The sequence below is a fragment of the Ochlerotatus camptorhynchus genome, unplaced genomic scaffold (genome assembly GCF_037179485.1).
Source record: "Ochlerotatus camptorhynchus isolate MF236.1 unplaced genomic scaffold, CSIRO-AGI_Acam_v1.1 ptg000185l, whole genome shotgun sequence".
NCBI classification, from domain to species: Eukaryota; Metazoa; Arthropoda; class Insecta; order Diptera; family Culicidae; genus Ochlerotatus; species Ochlerotatus camptorhynchus.
Genome location: NW_027040675.1, coordinates 1003013 through 1019603, shown reverse-complemented (window position 1 = coordinate 1019603; position 16591 = coordinate 1003013). Strand labels below are relative to the sequence as shown.

General features: G+C 42.5%; 1 protein-coding gene across 1 annotated transcript in view; it reads left to right on the top strand.

Moving 5' to 3' along the window:
• Positions 1-5349: 5349 nt before the first annotated feature.
• Positions 5350-16591, top strand: part of Eip93F (Ecdysone-induced protein 93F) — a 574027-nt gene continuing 562785 nt past the window's right edge. Inside the window, exon 1 of the mRNA XM_065223166.1 lies at positions 5350-6517. The gene's annotated coding sequence lies outside the window, so the exon portion shown is untranslated. The remainder of the gene's footprint in view (positions 6518-16591) is intronic.

Sequence of the window (16591 nt, the reverse complement as noted above, 5' to 3'; positions counted from 1 at the left end):
CCTGTCTCTAGGGCGGCTCATCCACTTATTCGGAGGACTCACAACCCAACACTAAAGCGAAGTGGACAACACAATTTCCTAAGTCGACATGCATGGGCTCGTGTAGTTTCAAAAGAATAACATACAAAATAGATATCATTTTCTTAAATTTTATTGAGGGACATATCACATAAAGGGGATGGTACCGGTGCGGCCGATCTGCAACGTTGGGGCCCTTGGTTACATGCGGAGAGATAGGAAGGAGGGTTCTGTTTCATACCTATTGCCCTGCAGGGGCTTGGAAGGAAGAGTAGAGCTGTTCGAGGTTAGGTGCTGTCCACGAAAATCGATCGCAGGATCCTCGGATGTTGGCTGCAGCTCTACCTTAGCCCGCAGACGGATGGGAAACTCATCGGCATCAGTAACAATAAGCGGGGGCGAACCCTCCGGACCTCACTGTACTTCTGCCTCAGAAACGTCTGTTTCACCAAACCGAACGGGTGTGGCGCAACGATAGTAAGGGGGTCTCGTTGGCCACTGGCTAGCCCGTCTCGTACGTCGGAGATCAGGATGATGGAAGGGTCTTCGTCGTGTCGTTGTACCGTTCTCCTGCACTTCTCACGCGGCCGGGATGTGGTTCTCCGTCCTCAAAAATCCTTGGGACACTTGATCTAGGCCGGCGGAGCCGGAGGCGTGTCGTAGTCACGTGTTCACCCAACCTACGACGCGGGGATGCTTCTATTCTGTCCCGCCGGATGCTCTAAACTTGACTGGCGTGGCTGGGAACGGGTTCAATGTTCCGGAATACGTGGGGTAGCCGCACTGTCTGACCCGGAACCACGAGGATACTCAGAAGGCGTCCGTTCGTTCAAAAACTTGAAGCAGCTGGCGCCTGCGGGTAAAACGCGGCTACCACGCAGCGGGTAAAAAGTGGCAACTGCTGGCCTTGTAACATGGCTGGTTCGGTAACAGGAGAAACACAAACACGGCGGAATACACTCGCGGTCGGTCTCAAAGACCTTTAATTTTCCGCACTCGGAGAGAAAAATACTCGAGATTTTACACAGTTCTTGACGTCTTCACTGGTCGGGCATCTAAAATCCACTGCCTGGTCTTCCTCTTTCCTTCCTCCTCTTTCCTTTCTCATTATCCATTATCTCGATCTCGATGCGGCGATATCGCTTTTCGCCCGAAGCGGTGGATTAGCGATTATCCATATCCTCTCAAATTCGGCAATGATAAGGTAGAGATGCGAACAGTCCAGGCGTTAGTAAACTTTAATAGGGTTGTAAAATTTAGTTGCGGAGCTTTGCCGTCTTCTTTGTTGTTTACATAAGTGAACGATGGAACAAACTAAGAACACGTACTTTATATTCGTGTGTTTGTTTCATCGTTTTATTTTCTTTTGGTTGTTATATGTTGTCCTACATGCAAAGGTTCACAAATGTTTTTATTTTTGGTGCTGGTTGACTATTTGTAAGGATATTTATTTAGGTTTTAGTTCAGTTTGTGTTAAGTGTCCTTTTACCATTTTTTTGTATAGCCATGGGCGCCCTACAAATAGTTATTTTTTTTTATAATTTGGGGCCTCCTCGATTGTCACGCAAAGCCATCGAATTCACTCTAACTCGAGGAGATGCCAAATCCCATGATGGAAAAAGACACATAACTCTTAACACTAATTTACGAAGCATTTCATTATTTTGTTTCCATTAATTCATCGTGATACTTTTATTGTTGTTTTAAATAATCCAATAATAATATTAAAACGAGCCATGAACAAAGCGTAAAGAATGTAATCAAATAGTCTATATATATAAGATGAATAAAAAAAAAACCAAGAAGAATATTAAAATGCATGTGGACTTCGTAACTGGAATGACATGTTACCAGAGCAATTGGTAACAAAATTCGATTCACGTTCCTGCCGATATCATCCGATTTTATCCACTATTCATTGATAATCTTGGATGAGTCAGAATGATGTATATGTTCACTCTAATGGCGGTAATCTCCAACTAGGATTAACTTGTAATCCCGTCCCTGTTTGGATGATCTGCAAAATGTTTGCTTAGAGTCTGGTGTCAGCATCAAATCAGTTGAACATTCTTGATCGGGATTTAATCCGAGGATAATACCGGTTGGAGCTTACCACCATAACTGTGTTTTAGCATATAGGTAACTCTAAGACCAGAAGGTCAACGTGCTCAACTTTTTGGCTCAGCTCTGGTACTATCTTCGGTCCCAAGCTTATCGATGCTCCCCTCGAAACATAGGAAAATCCACGAACCCCTCATTTTATCTGTCAAACTTTCATAGCGAATTGTCGCCGGAGGCCAAAGAAAATACATCCAATGATTTTTGAGAGCTTTATTTATAACGCTTCAAAGCTGAAATTGTAACAATGTTTATTTAACAATATTGCAAAATGTAATTGAAATGCAAATCTTACAAAACAGTGGGCCTTATCCACTTTGCAGGCCTCCAGATAATGAGGTTATGTAGTTGGAAATTCTGTGTCTCACTAAAGTTATTAATACATATGTAGTAATTACTTGTCAAAAAAGCTAATGATTGTTACTTACATATGATGCGAATGATTGAGATGTACAAAGTTAAAATAATCAAACTATTTCAAATTTTTAATAATAAAAAATAATACCAGAACTAAATCGACGCGTTTCTTTCTTCGCTTTTGACAGCTCTACACTTGCTAGCGGCTAGTGCATACTCATTCCCGCAGGGCTTCTACACTCGGCAGGGTTGCCGATTCAGCTGCTGCGGAGACACGAATCAAAACAAACATAGTGTTGTACTAGAATTTTGACTAGAATGAGGTACTTTAATCGATTTGCTTGGGACCAACAGGCTAGTCATGTAGTGAGCCAAATTAAAATCGTTAGTTTCCACCGGTTGGTGACACTCTGTTTTGGCCGGATCTGGCATCGTGACATTATGCAAAACCAGTGATGGAGTGGTACGAAGCCAACGCTGTTGTATTTGTGCCGAAGGAGGCAAATCCACCAAACACGCCAGAATTTCGCCCAATAGAAAAATTCTGGGCGATTATGAAGGGAAAGCTGAGGAAAACAACGAAGGTCAAGACAAAAACGACAAGGATTTGAAGAAAGAGTGGATGAAAGTGTGTAAGAAAGATGGCGCAAGTGTTGCACAGGATTTGAAGGGTAGCGTTAAGTCCAAGGTGCGGGCATTTAGCCTAGGAGAGAACGTTGAATAAACCAACTTGGCGAAAACATAGCTAAAATTAGTTATTTCTAAGTGTACATAATTGAGAAAAAATCCTAACTATACTAAACTATACTCATGCAAACACTGCTATTTGCATGCCTGTTAGTAACAATAAAAAGCGCACAAAGTACGTTAGGCCCTCCCCAGAAGTAAGGCAGGTGGCGTTCATTTGAAACGTTAATAACTTTTCGATGGTAGCTCGGATTCACATCCGGTCTTGAGCCAAGATGTTCCCAATACTCCACAGGTTCTACATTTAGTACGCGAAGAAATGTGAATGCGAATGTAAAAGTGGCTTTTTCACCATACATAGATCAACCCCTTTGAGCGAGGGGCTCTCGCGAACCAAATGACTTCAAATTACGACAAGGGGTTTCTGACCCCCCAAACTACCATTCCAGAGGGTAGCGTTTGAATTTTTTTCCATATATCGCTGAAACACTCTAGGGTACAGTTGTCATGCACGTGCTTTGGCCACCTGATTCTAATTTAGCGTCCTGTTTGGATGCTTGCTGGCACGAAGCAAGCGAATGCCTTCCTACCAACAAATTCATCGATACTGCAAGTTGCACCGGAGCTGCATCAAAAAATCATGTAAACTAATGTTCTCATAGACAGAACAGCTTGTTACCCGACGCAAAGTACGTTTAATTGAGCTGAATTTTGCGCCTGCTATGATTCAATTAAATGTCAAAATTGATGCTCGCGTATCTGTCAGTTTCAGAAGTAATTTATAAGTATTCGACCAAACGGCATTCGGTCAAATGACCCGGAACCTGCTACATTGTAAAATTATGCATTTTCGATGCCCTTTGAATGAAATACTACCAGCAAATTCATATCCGGAAGCGTCAGACCTTCGTCTTTCGAAGCCCATCTAATGTCATCTTCCCTGCTCCAATTCAAAGCCAGACTCAGACATCACAGAAGTCAACCGCGAGTCAAACGTGCAGGCAAAACTTACCTCCATCGTCGTCGTCGTCGTCGTCGTCGGCCGCCCAAGTTTATTTTCCGTCTGTCTGTTGAATCGAGTCGAGGGTGGGTAAAGAGCGTGCATATTGCAGCATCACCTGTTGATTCCCCATCACCCCGAGAAGGTACAGCAGAAGCCGTGACCGTGTTTGTGGATCAATGTGCGGTCCGATTGCAAGGTGGAGATACCAACAACCACGTGCTCTCGGGAAGTTTGCCGGAAGATCGCGTGGGTGTGTGGTGAGTTTGCTGCTCCAGCTGCTGAGGTGAGTTGCGTTCACCAACTGTCACACAATGGTCATGAAGGGAATCGTACATTTTTCAAAATTCCGCATAGTGTGCGCCGGTTGGGATCTTTCAATCGAATAATGATGATGTTGATGATGATGATGATGATATTGATGATGGTAATAACGCTCCGTCTTTTCCGGCATGAGCCGGAGGCAGGCAGGGAGGAATAAGAAAGATGCACTCACTCACATTAAAAACAGTAGGTAAGTAGTATGGCGAGGAGGCGCCTACACACAGAGCGAAGGAGCAGCAAAAAAACAAGATGATGGTGGAGCAAGAGAGGGTGTGAGTTCTCATCCCCCTCGGGTGGATCGGGTTTGAGCGACGACGACGACAAACAGCTTGCACGTGTTGGTTTTGAGATCCTCGTCCGCTCGTCGTCGTGAGCAGAAGTAACTAGATGGAAGACGGATTGGAGCAAGCGAGAGAGATTAATAAAATGCAATATGCACTTTTATGTTTGATTATTTTCGTTCTTTTCTGCATGTGGAGGAGGACCCACACTCCGGCGGGCACTCACCCATACACTTGGGTGGCAGCAGTAACAACAGCACATGGCTCCCCCGAGTTTGGGTGAGAGCGAGCGAGGATGGGTGGCTTAGGAGGCCTCCCCAATACCACAGCAGGCGCAGAACTCCGCTCCTATATGACAGATGAGGGGGGCTTGTCGATATGGGTGACGATGATCGCAGCAGGCAAGGGGCGGCCGAAGGTTACAATCGCCTCGCTCTATGTGTCATGTACATAGTAGATTTAGTTACTGAGTCGCTCTAAAATTGTAAGGAACGCTCTACATGTGTACGGATTTACCCTATATGTGTGTGCATAGTTGAACCAATTTTTTTTCTCCGCGACGCTCATTCCTAAACTCTATTTCCTCCCCAGAGCTGTCATATAAAAATTATATCGTCTAACTATTTTTTGTTGTGCTTCTGGAATGATGAAAAATATAGCGTGATAAAGTAGAACCTAGTTCCAGGGGGAGGGCTGACAGCGCAGGAAGATACGGGCACCATGACAATTTCACGCTAGTCCAAGGCCTGCCGGAGGTGTCACGCACAAGTTCCACCGCAGTCACGTACCGAACCAGTGATTTTCGGATCGGAAAAACAAACGGCCAAAATTGATGAGTGGAATCGATCACCGGTTGCCGAATCGCATCCTAGGCGGCGCAATCGAAGGCCATAGGAGGTGAAACCTTACAAAATTCGTAGCAACGAGCGGACTGGCCTACTGCCACCTCGTAGGAGAACTCTCCGTAACCTAGAGGCTGGCAAGAGCCAGTTGTCAGTTGTTGCATATTTTTCGTTCATTCGTTTCGTTTCGTTCGCTTGCTTTGTTGTCGTTGTTGTTGTTGTTGTTATTGCTGGTGCAAACTGCAATTGCACTCGGTCGACGCGCCGCGTATAGTTCGGGGTTGTGCGGAGCAGCAGCAGCCAACACTAAAACAGTTGTGGTGAAGTTTTCGAAACGCCGAGAAGTGAAAAAGCAGAGTGCGCGCGAGGTTTTTTTTTCTGTTCACCGTCGCTGCTAGATCGTAGAGTGCCTTGATTTTCGCGGTTTGTTTTTGTTTACATTGGAAAACTGATCGTTCGTGACAGATTCGTGAAAGAAAAAACGCGGGTCGTGACACGCGCATTCGATCTCGTCGTCGTTGGGTGAGCTACAAGTGGTGAATATCTGCCCACACACCACCTCCTTCGGGTTCGGTACTTCGTTTCGCCTCGCCTACCCCCACCCCCCTTTCGATCGGAACGACGAACACCAACACAAACAAAGCACTTGACAGCCCATCAGCAGTGTGCAGGCAGCAGCAGTGCGTTTGTGTGCATGTGTTGGTAATAGTGTACGTGCGTGTGTTCAACCGTAACTAGACCGAATGGTTTGTGATGATGATCCCCGATCAAAGTGCGTGTTTTCCGTGGTGAATTTCCTAAATTTGAAAAGCAGTGGCGAATTTCCCACAATCAATGTGCATTTGGACGAACACGTTTGTGATCCCAGGCAGGCATTCCAGTAGATTAAGGTAATTTCCCTCACCCTCAAATTATCAAAACATACCCCATTTTCCTTCAGCGTGATTGATGGAAGCCCGCCCACCCGAAAAACCGAAAACCACGAAATTCGGTCAAGAGGCGTGGCCTATTTCAGGCAGCCTAAGCTCCAAAAAAAAACCACGAATCATCAATCGCGTGAGCTGCGTACACAAGCGTGCCAAGCTACGGACGAGCATGTGTGTTTCTTTGTTGTGTGCGTGTAACACAATTCAAATGCCAAAATGTCCGTCAAATTGACTTTGGGGGCTCTACTCTACAATAAGCGGCAATCGCCTCCATCATCATCTAGGCTAGTTCTATTCCGTTCGGCTTCGTCGTTTTTTTTTTCGTCAGTCAAATCCACTTATCTGTAGCGCGATCCCGCTCCCGCTGCCGGCAAATGGGTTGTTTTCGTGCGGTCTCTTTCTAGCGTTCGGCGACGCTGCCGCTGCTGCTTGTCTAGTGGTGTGGGGGCTATTGGTATGGTGAAGTAATGAGAAAAAAAAACGCCGGAGAACGGTAGGAATAACGAGAAGGAAAAACTAAAAACTAGTTGCGGCCATGAAGCGGGAAGGGGTGCCAGATTTTTTGCGGGGGTTTATTTTCTCTATGATTCAAATGGCGGGTGAATCATGTGTGGTACGACGATATCTGAAAATGATGAGTAGTTTGTCACTGTCCGATTGAAGTGTGATTTGTGTAATTGAATTTACTGTTTTAGAAAAGTGTTTCCTTTTTTCTTACCTGTATTGGGGACATTGACCATTGCGACCAGATTTGATCTATTGAGGTATATTCTCTCTGCTTTATGCCGTGTGATATGATAATAAACCACTATATGAGTGGTCATCATCATTGATTGACATCTTTCTAACTTGTATGAAGTGGACCACATTATTGGGAGCGCTGGCACAGATTTCATGAGGTTCTAAAATACCTTTGTCAAGAAATGTGTACCTTTTATTCAATAGTGCAATATAGTTTTACAATAAATTTTCAGAGCTTCCACCCTCTAGCAAAAACGGCATTTGTGATCACGAAGTTTTACGATAAGCTTCAGGTTATACTTGCTAAATGGCCTGTAATTAAACCTATGAAGGTGCATAAATCTTTTTTTGGAGAGATTCAGTAATCTTTGTGTATTTAAAGCATGGAGCTTTATAAAACGTTTCGATTGTCAGGCAGTAGAGGTGTTCTTCCAGTAGGATTGCACCTTTGTATTTTCCCAAGATTTGAATTCAAACGTAAGTGAAGAAGTTGAAAGGCTGAAGATTGGTGAAATGTTTGTTTACGTTACGTATTATAAGGATTACGTCTCGTGTAAAAGTAGTTATTTCTAAGTGTGCAAACTTCGCTAGTTCATCAACTTTTTCATTTTCTTCAATACCACAATGACCGGGGACCTAATAAAGATTTAGCTTGTTGTGACAGGACAATTGTTTTAATAGTTCATAGCATTCATACACAAGTTTTGAGGTTTAAGTCATTGGTTTTAATGCATTTAATGCTGCGTCACTATCTGAAAAATGCAAATGTTTGCATTTTTACATTACAGGGACTGCTGTAGGTCATTTACTCATTTGCACTGAAGAGTTAAGGTCAGGGCCTGTTAATCATGCTCCCACTGTATCATCTTGTTTTGAGCGGGCAGTATAAAATATCAATGATCCTAGACGTATATGAAGTTGAACACTGTGAACGTATGATAATGTTTTTAGGCATATAATCTTCATAACTCAATACTAATGGACTTATTTTAAACTCATTTAATATACTCATGTGGCCCATAAGATCACCTGATAGAAGCTTTGTGGTTCGTCTGAGTCTTCAAGCATTTTTCATTGTGTCCAAGTGAATGAATTGATGTAAAGGCTGACTTAAAGTAAATTGGTACGCCATTGTCATAGTTTGATCAAAGTAGTCGGTCGCGTTTAGAAATAACGTCAAATGGAACTCGAAACAGGAAAAACTATTAACACCTGGGTTTCAAGCTGGCTTAAGTGCTGAAGAAAATAACAATTAGTCTAGTGCTCAAAACCTACAAGGAAACCCTGAGTGGGGAAAGGAATCAGTGGACCTACGAAAAAACTGGAACCAGGAATCGTCCGCTGTGCAGCAAGGTGTTGAGGTGCGTTAAAGCCAACCCCGGTCTTTCGATCTGAGATGTGTCCAGAAGGTACAACGCCAACTTTCAAACGGAATGCGGAAACATCCTTGTTAGGGAGGGATACAAGTCGTACATCCCAACCGGCACATGAAGCAGAATTCCGTTACCAAAAAGCAAGTAAGGCTCTTGTACGACCGTGTGTTGACGAAACACAAGGGCTGCACTTTGGTCGATGACGAAACATACGTCAAACTCGATTTTAAGCAGCTTCCCGGTCAAAAGTTTTCATCGCAACTGGACGTGGGAATGTGCTGAGAAGATTCAAGTTCGTGTTTACCGACAAGTTCGCGAAGAAGACCGTGATTTGCAGTTGCGGCCGGAAAACGAAACCATTCGTCACATCCTCGATGATGACATCGCAAGTTTACATCGAAGAATGCCTGAAAAAGCGTGTATTTGTCGGTCATCCGCAAGCATAGAGACAAAGTCATGTTTTGGCCCGATTTGGCCAGCTGCCACGACTCCAAGGGGATTCTGGAGTGGTATGCTGCCAACAAGATCGATTTTGTCCCCAATCTAATGAATCCTCCGAATACCCTGGAATATCGACCAATCGAAAAATACTAGGCAATTTCAAAGCAGCGACTTCGACGAAGCGGCGGGGCCGTCAAGGACATTCAGCAAATGCGGGCAAAATGGAAGAAATGCGCTGATTCCGTGTCCGTTTCCACTGTGCGGGCGCTGATGGGCTCCATCAAGAGGATGGTTAGAGATTTTGTCGAACTGGGGAAATGTAACCATCTAATGCTGTGACTTTGAAGTTTTAATAAAAGAACTGTAGAGCGACCATTAATGGACTATTTGAACTTAGTGAATCACGAATTACAGGTCTTTTTATGCGTACCAATTTACTTTTAGTCAGCCTTTATAAGAAAAATATTAAGTATAGCATCTAAGGTTTTAGTGGGTTCACTACGCATAGTTAGGGAAATAGTAGCCAGTAGTAATTTTTCAAGTTCTATGTGACTTGTTTTATGTTTTGTTTTAGGCTACCAAATTAATGAAGCGTAAGTAATTCTTGGTTTAACTGGATCGAATATATTCACATGATCATGTTCGGCTTCAAACCCCATTGTCTTCTCATCGTTCGTCTAGTTGTCCAAAGAGCATTCTTAGCTTTATTTACTACTTGCTCTTAATGTGAATTCTAGCTTAGTTTTTTTTTTATCCAAAATAGCTCCTAGAAACTTCACTTCAACCGAGAATTTTAGCCTTGTAAGTAAAGACTGTTGAAGGAAGTTTTTATTAAATCCTTCAGTTTTACACCATGCGACCCTAAAATATATTGCTGTTTGCATTCTTTGACAGACAGTTTTATCAAATTTACCACGGACAATAATATATCATCAGAAAACCCAATTACTTCAAAGCCTATGATTCTAGTTTTATTACAAGATCATCAATTACAACAGACCATAGACGAGGAGAAAGGACACCTCCTTGAGGACATCTGAAATCTCTGTTTTCGGCGTAGGATTACGTCTTTCAGCAACATATTGGGGATGCAATTAAAAAACAAACCAAAATCTTTTACGAAAAGTGGTCAAGTTTTGACCACTAATAACTCTGTCAATAGTGGATGAAATTTAATTCTAGGCAAGCCAATCAATTGAAAATTATTCTACGAATCTGCTTAAATGAACACTTCACAGGTCAGTTATTGAATATTACACAAATGTCAAACTGTTGCAATGGTGATCAAAATTTTCACCGATTGCCTGCATAAAGCACTTTCCCTAACACAGATTTCAAAATCGAATTCCATCCCTTCTCGCCTGTAACCGTTTGTTACAAAACATATTAGACTTTTAATTTGTGCATAGTTGTTAAATGTACCGTCACGTCTCTTAAGGTTATTTGGTGTTGGATTAGTAGGGTTAGTAGTCGTTGTATAAAATTGTTAATTTGTAAGTAGGATTAATTGTTTTAAATTTGAAAATTGTATAAAACCGTACAACAGTACAGTGGGTATGAGCATTCTATCAGTGGGTACAACAACATTCGAGCGAAATTGTGATTTCAAAATGGGAAAATAACGTCTCACGAGAAGAGTAATGGGATAGGAAAAGCGCGAAGGAAAACCGCCATTCCTCAATCAGTATCTGGCGCTCGTGTGCTTCGAATCGTTAAAACCAAGTGTCCTTAAAATAATACAAAGTGAGTGGTTAATCGCGGGAATATCTATCTGTTCAATCAGGTAATACGGCTTGGCTAATTAATTACCGATAGCTAACATTAATCGAATGACCATAGACCAGTATGACAATTAATAAAAATAAACCCCGTTGCCCTCACAGGACCTTTTTGTGGTACCATTCGGTACAGCGCCATTTTGTGAACCAACCGACTAAGTCGGTCAGGAAGCCCACGAGTCGGATTATTGGTCCTTAGTGGCTATTAATCCTAACAGTAAAGGATATCATTTTGCTTTGGCATTGCAAGGTCAAAATCGCCGCATTCCTCGGGCCAAGACGGCTCGAAACGCAAAAGAGGACCCCTCTCAGCAGAGTCACTCCGGCCTTGCCTGGACTCTGGCGATTCTTGTCAACGAGGGTAGACGCCAGGAGACCGCAGATCGCCATCAAGTTAAGTCGATCTGTTGTTCAAACATCACCACCCTGTCAGGCTTGATTCGCCCGACGTCAAGCTCGTCGTACGTAGGATCATCGGCGAGCGCTCGCACATCGGCAGAGTAGTCTTCGGCGGAGCAGAATCAACGGCAGCAGTTCAGTATCGGTACGTCAAACCCTCATAGTAAAAACCCACTGTACACACACTTAATCTAGCTCGGTAAAATCTCCAACAGCTGATTACCTCGGCATTTGCTTTTGCTGATATCTCTGCAAAATATCTGTTTGTTAGCTGATATCTCAGCAAAATGTTATTTGTTAGCTGAGTCTCGGCAAATGTTTTACTGAATCTCAGCAAAATAAATTGCAGAACTGCTCGGCTGTTGGAATCTCGCGAATCCAATCCACACCTGCTATTGCTTTCATTAATAAATAATTAGTATACACCCTTTGATTACTGTGTTACTTAAACTTTTCATAGCATTTAGTCAGGTGACAGTACTGCACATGAGGATCGCGAATCCCCTCCAGATTACCCAGTAGTAAGCAGACCTTGAGACACAGCTCGAGAGGTTTCTTGCTACTGAGCGTTTTTACCGGGATACAGACAGTAGAGTTACACGCCGAACGGTGCTAATTCATTCAACGTGTGTGGTGGTGTCCGGTTGGTCGTCATCATCAGCAGCAGTAGCAGCAGTGATTTTGGCGTATGCCGTTGTACATTTTTCTCCAATACACAACGAAATGCTGTCTTAAAGAGCCCTCGATTCACCAAAGAAGGAGGAAGAAGCCGCACCGCTACTGATCGTATTCAGTTGCTCGACATGAGGCGCTGTGGACCATCTATGCCAAGCACGTCACTTTAGTTCCAAACAACATATAGCTCGCCAGCCTCATTCGAGTTGAACACCCTAATGGCTCAGCATCATGACAAAACGGTTCCTTTCAGGACCATCACAAATTATTGTTGTTTAAGAGTTAATTTTCATTGATCATTTGCACCCCTTGCAATGAGCCACATCACCCCCAAAGCTCTTTGATAAAGTACCCAGCAGCCAAACGTTTGTGGTCAAATGCGTAACAAATATTGAAGTGGTAACATAACAATTCTCGAATGAACCGAATACCACATGACCTTGTCAATTAACCAGAAACACTTCGAATTAAGGTAAGGTTTTCTCTCCAGGGTGCTAGATTGATCACAAATATCTCTCGATTGGAAAAAAAATTAACAAGAAATTCCTCCAATCAACTATAGCTTTTTTATTATCTTTTTAATAAACCTAAAATTCCGTACGTTTTGTGCACGAAATTGGGTAATTTTGTCATCAGAAAACGGGGCGTTTTGGTGATGGGAGAAAGTGGTTTCCCTCCCTAACACAGTCGTCGAATATTGATACCGAGCACGTAATGCTACGTCAAGTCTGCGGTCCATTCAATTGTCTTTTCATCAAACCCTAGTTTTCTCATGGAGTTTTCCAGAGATATGTAGCATGCAAAATCAAACGCTCCTTCAATGTCAAGAAAAGCTGCCAGCAACACTTTTTTTTTTCAGCATCAAGTGATTTCTCAATTTTTGTAACAAGCGTATGTAAAGCTGCTACAGTTGATGTTCCTGTCTGATAAGCAAATTGTGCTTTGTTCACAGGTGTTTTCTGAAGAATTTCAGATTTTATGTATTGATCGATTAGTTTTTCCATTAGCTTCAAGAAAATAGAAGACAAAAAAATTGGTCTAAATGAAACACTGAAGAGCAGATTCTACCGTTGAAACGCAGGAACGAAGGATGCCAAGCTAATATTGCGGATCTGGAACCATTTGTTGTACAAACAATTAGGAGCACAGTATCACTGGCGGCTTCGGCAAGACATATACTAGTCTAAGTTACCTAACAGAGACCTGGTGATCAACGAGACCGAAGATGAGGGCCGCTGAGCGTCGACTCAGTTACATGTCGGGGCGTAGGATGCCATGCTATCAATGATGATGACAGAGAGCTGATGTTCATCCCGATCGAATGACAGATGAGGGCCGGTAGGAGCATCGACTCCACTAGATGTCGAAATCGTAGGATGCCTTGGATGCCAAGCTGACAGAGATCTGGTGTTGAACCAGACCAAAGGACAGATGAAGGCAGCTGGGAGCGTTGACTCGGCTAGACATCGGAAGCGTAGGATGCCCAAGGGGCAAGACAATTGTACTCAGAGTAAATATATTTGCAGCGAGTAAATGTGAGTTACTCATATTTACTCAAATATAAACAAAGTAGCCTCACATTTGTCAATGAATGAAATTCTGGAAACAACCGCCTTCAGACAGAATGATTAGTTTCATGCTTTAAAAGATCCAAGTTAGATTGCTCTTGCCCAATCCAGGGGACCAAGGCCTCTTCTGATTTCTTGGAATCGATGGCTAAACTGTAATGTCTTCGTAGTTTTTTTTTGTGATGTGGTGGTGTGATTTCAAGCCAAGAATTTGGCTACATTTTCTGAGAGGATTCTTTTTAGCTCATGAAAATTAATACTCAGTCTCACAATATCGATCAAAAAGGCTTCTCATTTTGCTGAATTACATGCCTGAAATGAGGAAACTCGACATTAATAATAATTATTAATGAATAGCCAAATTATATATACAAGCTTCCATAACGGAAGAGGGATTGTTACTCCTCTTTTCTCTTCCCTTGGTCCAAACGCGGAAGAGAACGCTCCCAGGGTCGTTTTATGCTTTCCCCGATGTCTGACACTGTAATCGTAGCATAAAGAAAAACCATCAATAACTGGATGAACATTAAAGGGTTCGTCGGCCAGGGTCGAACCGTCTAATTACACCGCCCTTACCTTTTCATACCACGGCAAGAGCTAAGAAAGCGAGGGGTGGGAAACTTCCACTTTGTATGAAGTTTTCAACGTAGTAGAACGAATTCAACTAAAAGGTGTGAAACCCAAGAAAGACTATCTTCTTCTATTAATAGAATAGCTGCTAATTTGTGGTTTGAAAAACGTAACTTCGGGTATTCTTTATTTTCCCATTTAACCTCACAACAAACTACTACGTGATCACGTTTTAAACTTGTTAGTGTATGTGTTTGTCTACCAATTTTACAATTTTCGTGTTTTGTCTTAGGTCCTAACTCTACATGCATGACAGTTTTCAACAAAAAAACATAACCAGCGCGACTTACGGTTTTTCAGGAGGGTGCTGTGGTGGTGGTGGTGACTTACGGACGGAAGGTGTGGATGAACTACGGTGGTTGTTGGCAATGCTGGGTGGTGGTGATGGTGAATTCCAACGGCCGCTTTCCGTGGTGACTTCCAGCCAAAATGGCCGAAACACTGGCCTTATCCAGGGGACGTAAGGCTCCCCAAAATGGCTGACACAATGGATGGTCCCAGCCTTTCTTCTGGCGACGTGTAGCTCTCAGAATGGCCGAAACAATGGCCAATCTTAGCCGTCGTTCTGCCACTACAATGGCGTACTGTGGTGGACCTTACCGCTCGAGAGAATCCCTCGTCTGCCGTGGCCTCCAATGGAGCACCCGCAGGGACGATTTCTGGCTCAGGGATATATTTTTCGGATGACTACAATGTCCACGTGGTATTTGACCGTCGATTAACGAGCTGTGCGGTCCGAGGTCTATCTAGGCGAACGGAAAAAGGCCTTACTTGGCCTTTTTCCAAATTACACTCCGGTAACTCTTCGAGATGGACAATGGTCCCTTTCTCCGGCACAGCACCCCTAAAAGTAATACTAACATTATAGGACATACTTTTCTTAATCAAACTAACACTTTTACCTCTACTAACACGTACTACCCCTAACTTTTTTAACACTCGGACTTTTTCTACCACTAATTAATAATTAATCTAAAATAGAAAAGAAATAGAAATTTACAAAAGGAACCACACACTTTTCACACAACGGACAACCTCGATTATATTAACGCGCCGCGCACTTCTAACTTCCTTGAAGTCTTGAGCCAGAAAGAACGAATCAGTCCGACCGAAGTAACTAGAAAGTTCTAGAATTGCAGGGAGCCTACAATCTTCCTGTTCATTTTTTTGACAAGCCCCCCATTGTTCAACCCGATAATTATGTTTCTTCCCTAGCTTGGATTTACAGTGTAAGACATACTGGAGTAGACCCAATTCATTTGCTTAGAAAATGAACACAGATTTGTGACACACAGATGGCAGCACTTGACTACCAAATGCAAGGTGCGTTGAAAGGAGTAGCTCTATGTTGGTGCACTTGACAAAGTCAATGCAAATGGGTATATGAAACCAACGGTTACAGGATGTAAATCCTTTATAATATTTAGCTAGAAAAAGTCAGAATAATGGTCAACTGTCACCAGAAACTTCCATTGTTATCCCTGATACCCCTGGAAAAGACATCAATAGACACGGGTTGAAAAGGGTGAACATGAACGGTTTGAAATAATGTTTTAATGATCCACATTTAGCACAAAAGGAACATTGTAAAATGCAGTTTTTTATTTAGCTGATCATTCCAGTTCAAAATAGGTTAGTTCTAGCCAACTTCATAGTTGATTCTATTCTGAATTCCCATTTGAATTGACTTAAATGCTCCCTGTGATCAAAGAAAGGAAGCTCATCTCTGCTTCGAAAAGTGAAAAAAAAATTTATGTACTTTATAGTGCCACCTAGCGGTGGAAAGTACGCTTTTTACACGGAAAATATTGGTAGTATTATACCAGTTTCAATGACAGGTACAAGTACAGCTTGGCTGTTTTAAAGCGGTTTTATAAAAAATGAAATATTTTTCTACCAATACAATTCATTCGTATAATAACGTATACAGTAAAGAAGAAAACCGAAAATTCTGACACATTAAAAGTTAATCTGAGTTGGAGCTTGCCGCCATTAATTTAGAATTGGAATCTTCTATCGCTTCCGCTCTCACCAAGTTTGGGAGCATGGTTACCAACTTGGAATCTGTCAGTCAAAGAATTCTTCAGGTTGGAAAACTTCTTGACTTCCTTGGTAATAGGGTATTATCACCGGTTGGAAACTAACGATTTAAAATTGACTCACTACTTGACCAGCCTATTGGTCCCAAGTACATCTATTAGCGTACCCCATTAAATCGAAATTGTAGTACTACACTATGCTTGTTTTGATTCGCTACACGGTAAGAAAAAAGTACCCAAAATTAAGTTCCTTTCACTCAACACGTGGCTTCAGTGGGGCTAGGTAAAATTGAGTTAAACAAGAAACCTCAATTTTGAGTAATCCTGATGAAGAATCCATTGAGTAAAAATTACCTAACGATCAATCGAATGGAATAGGTGAAAATACCCAACG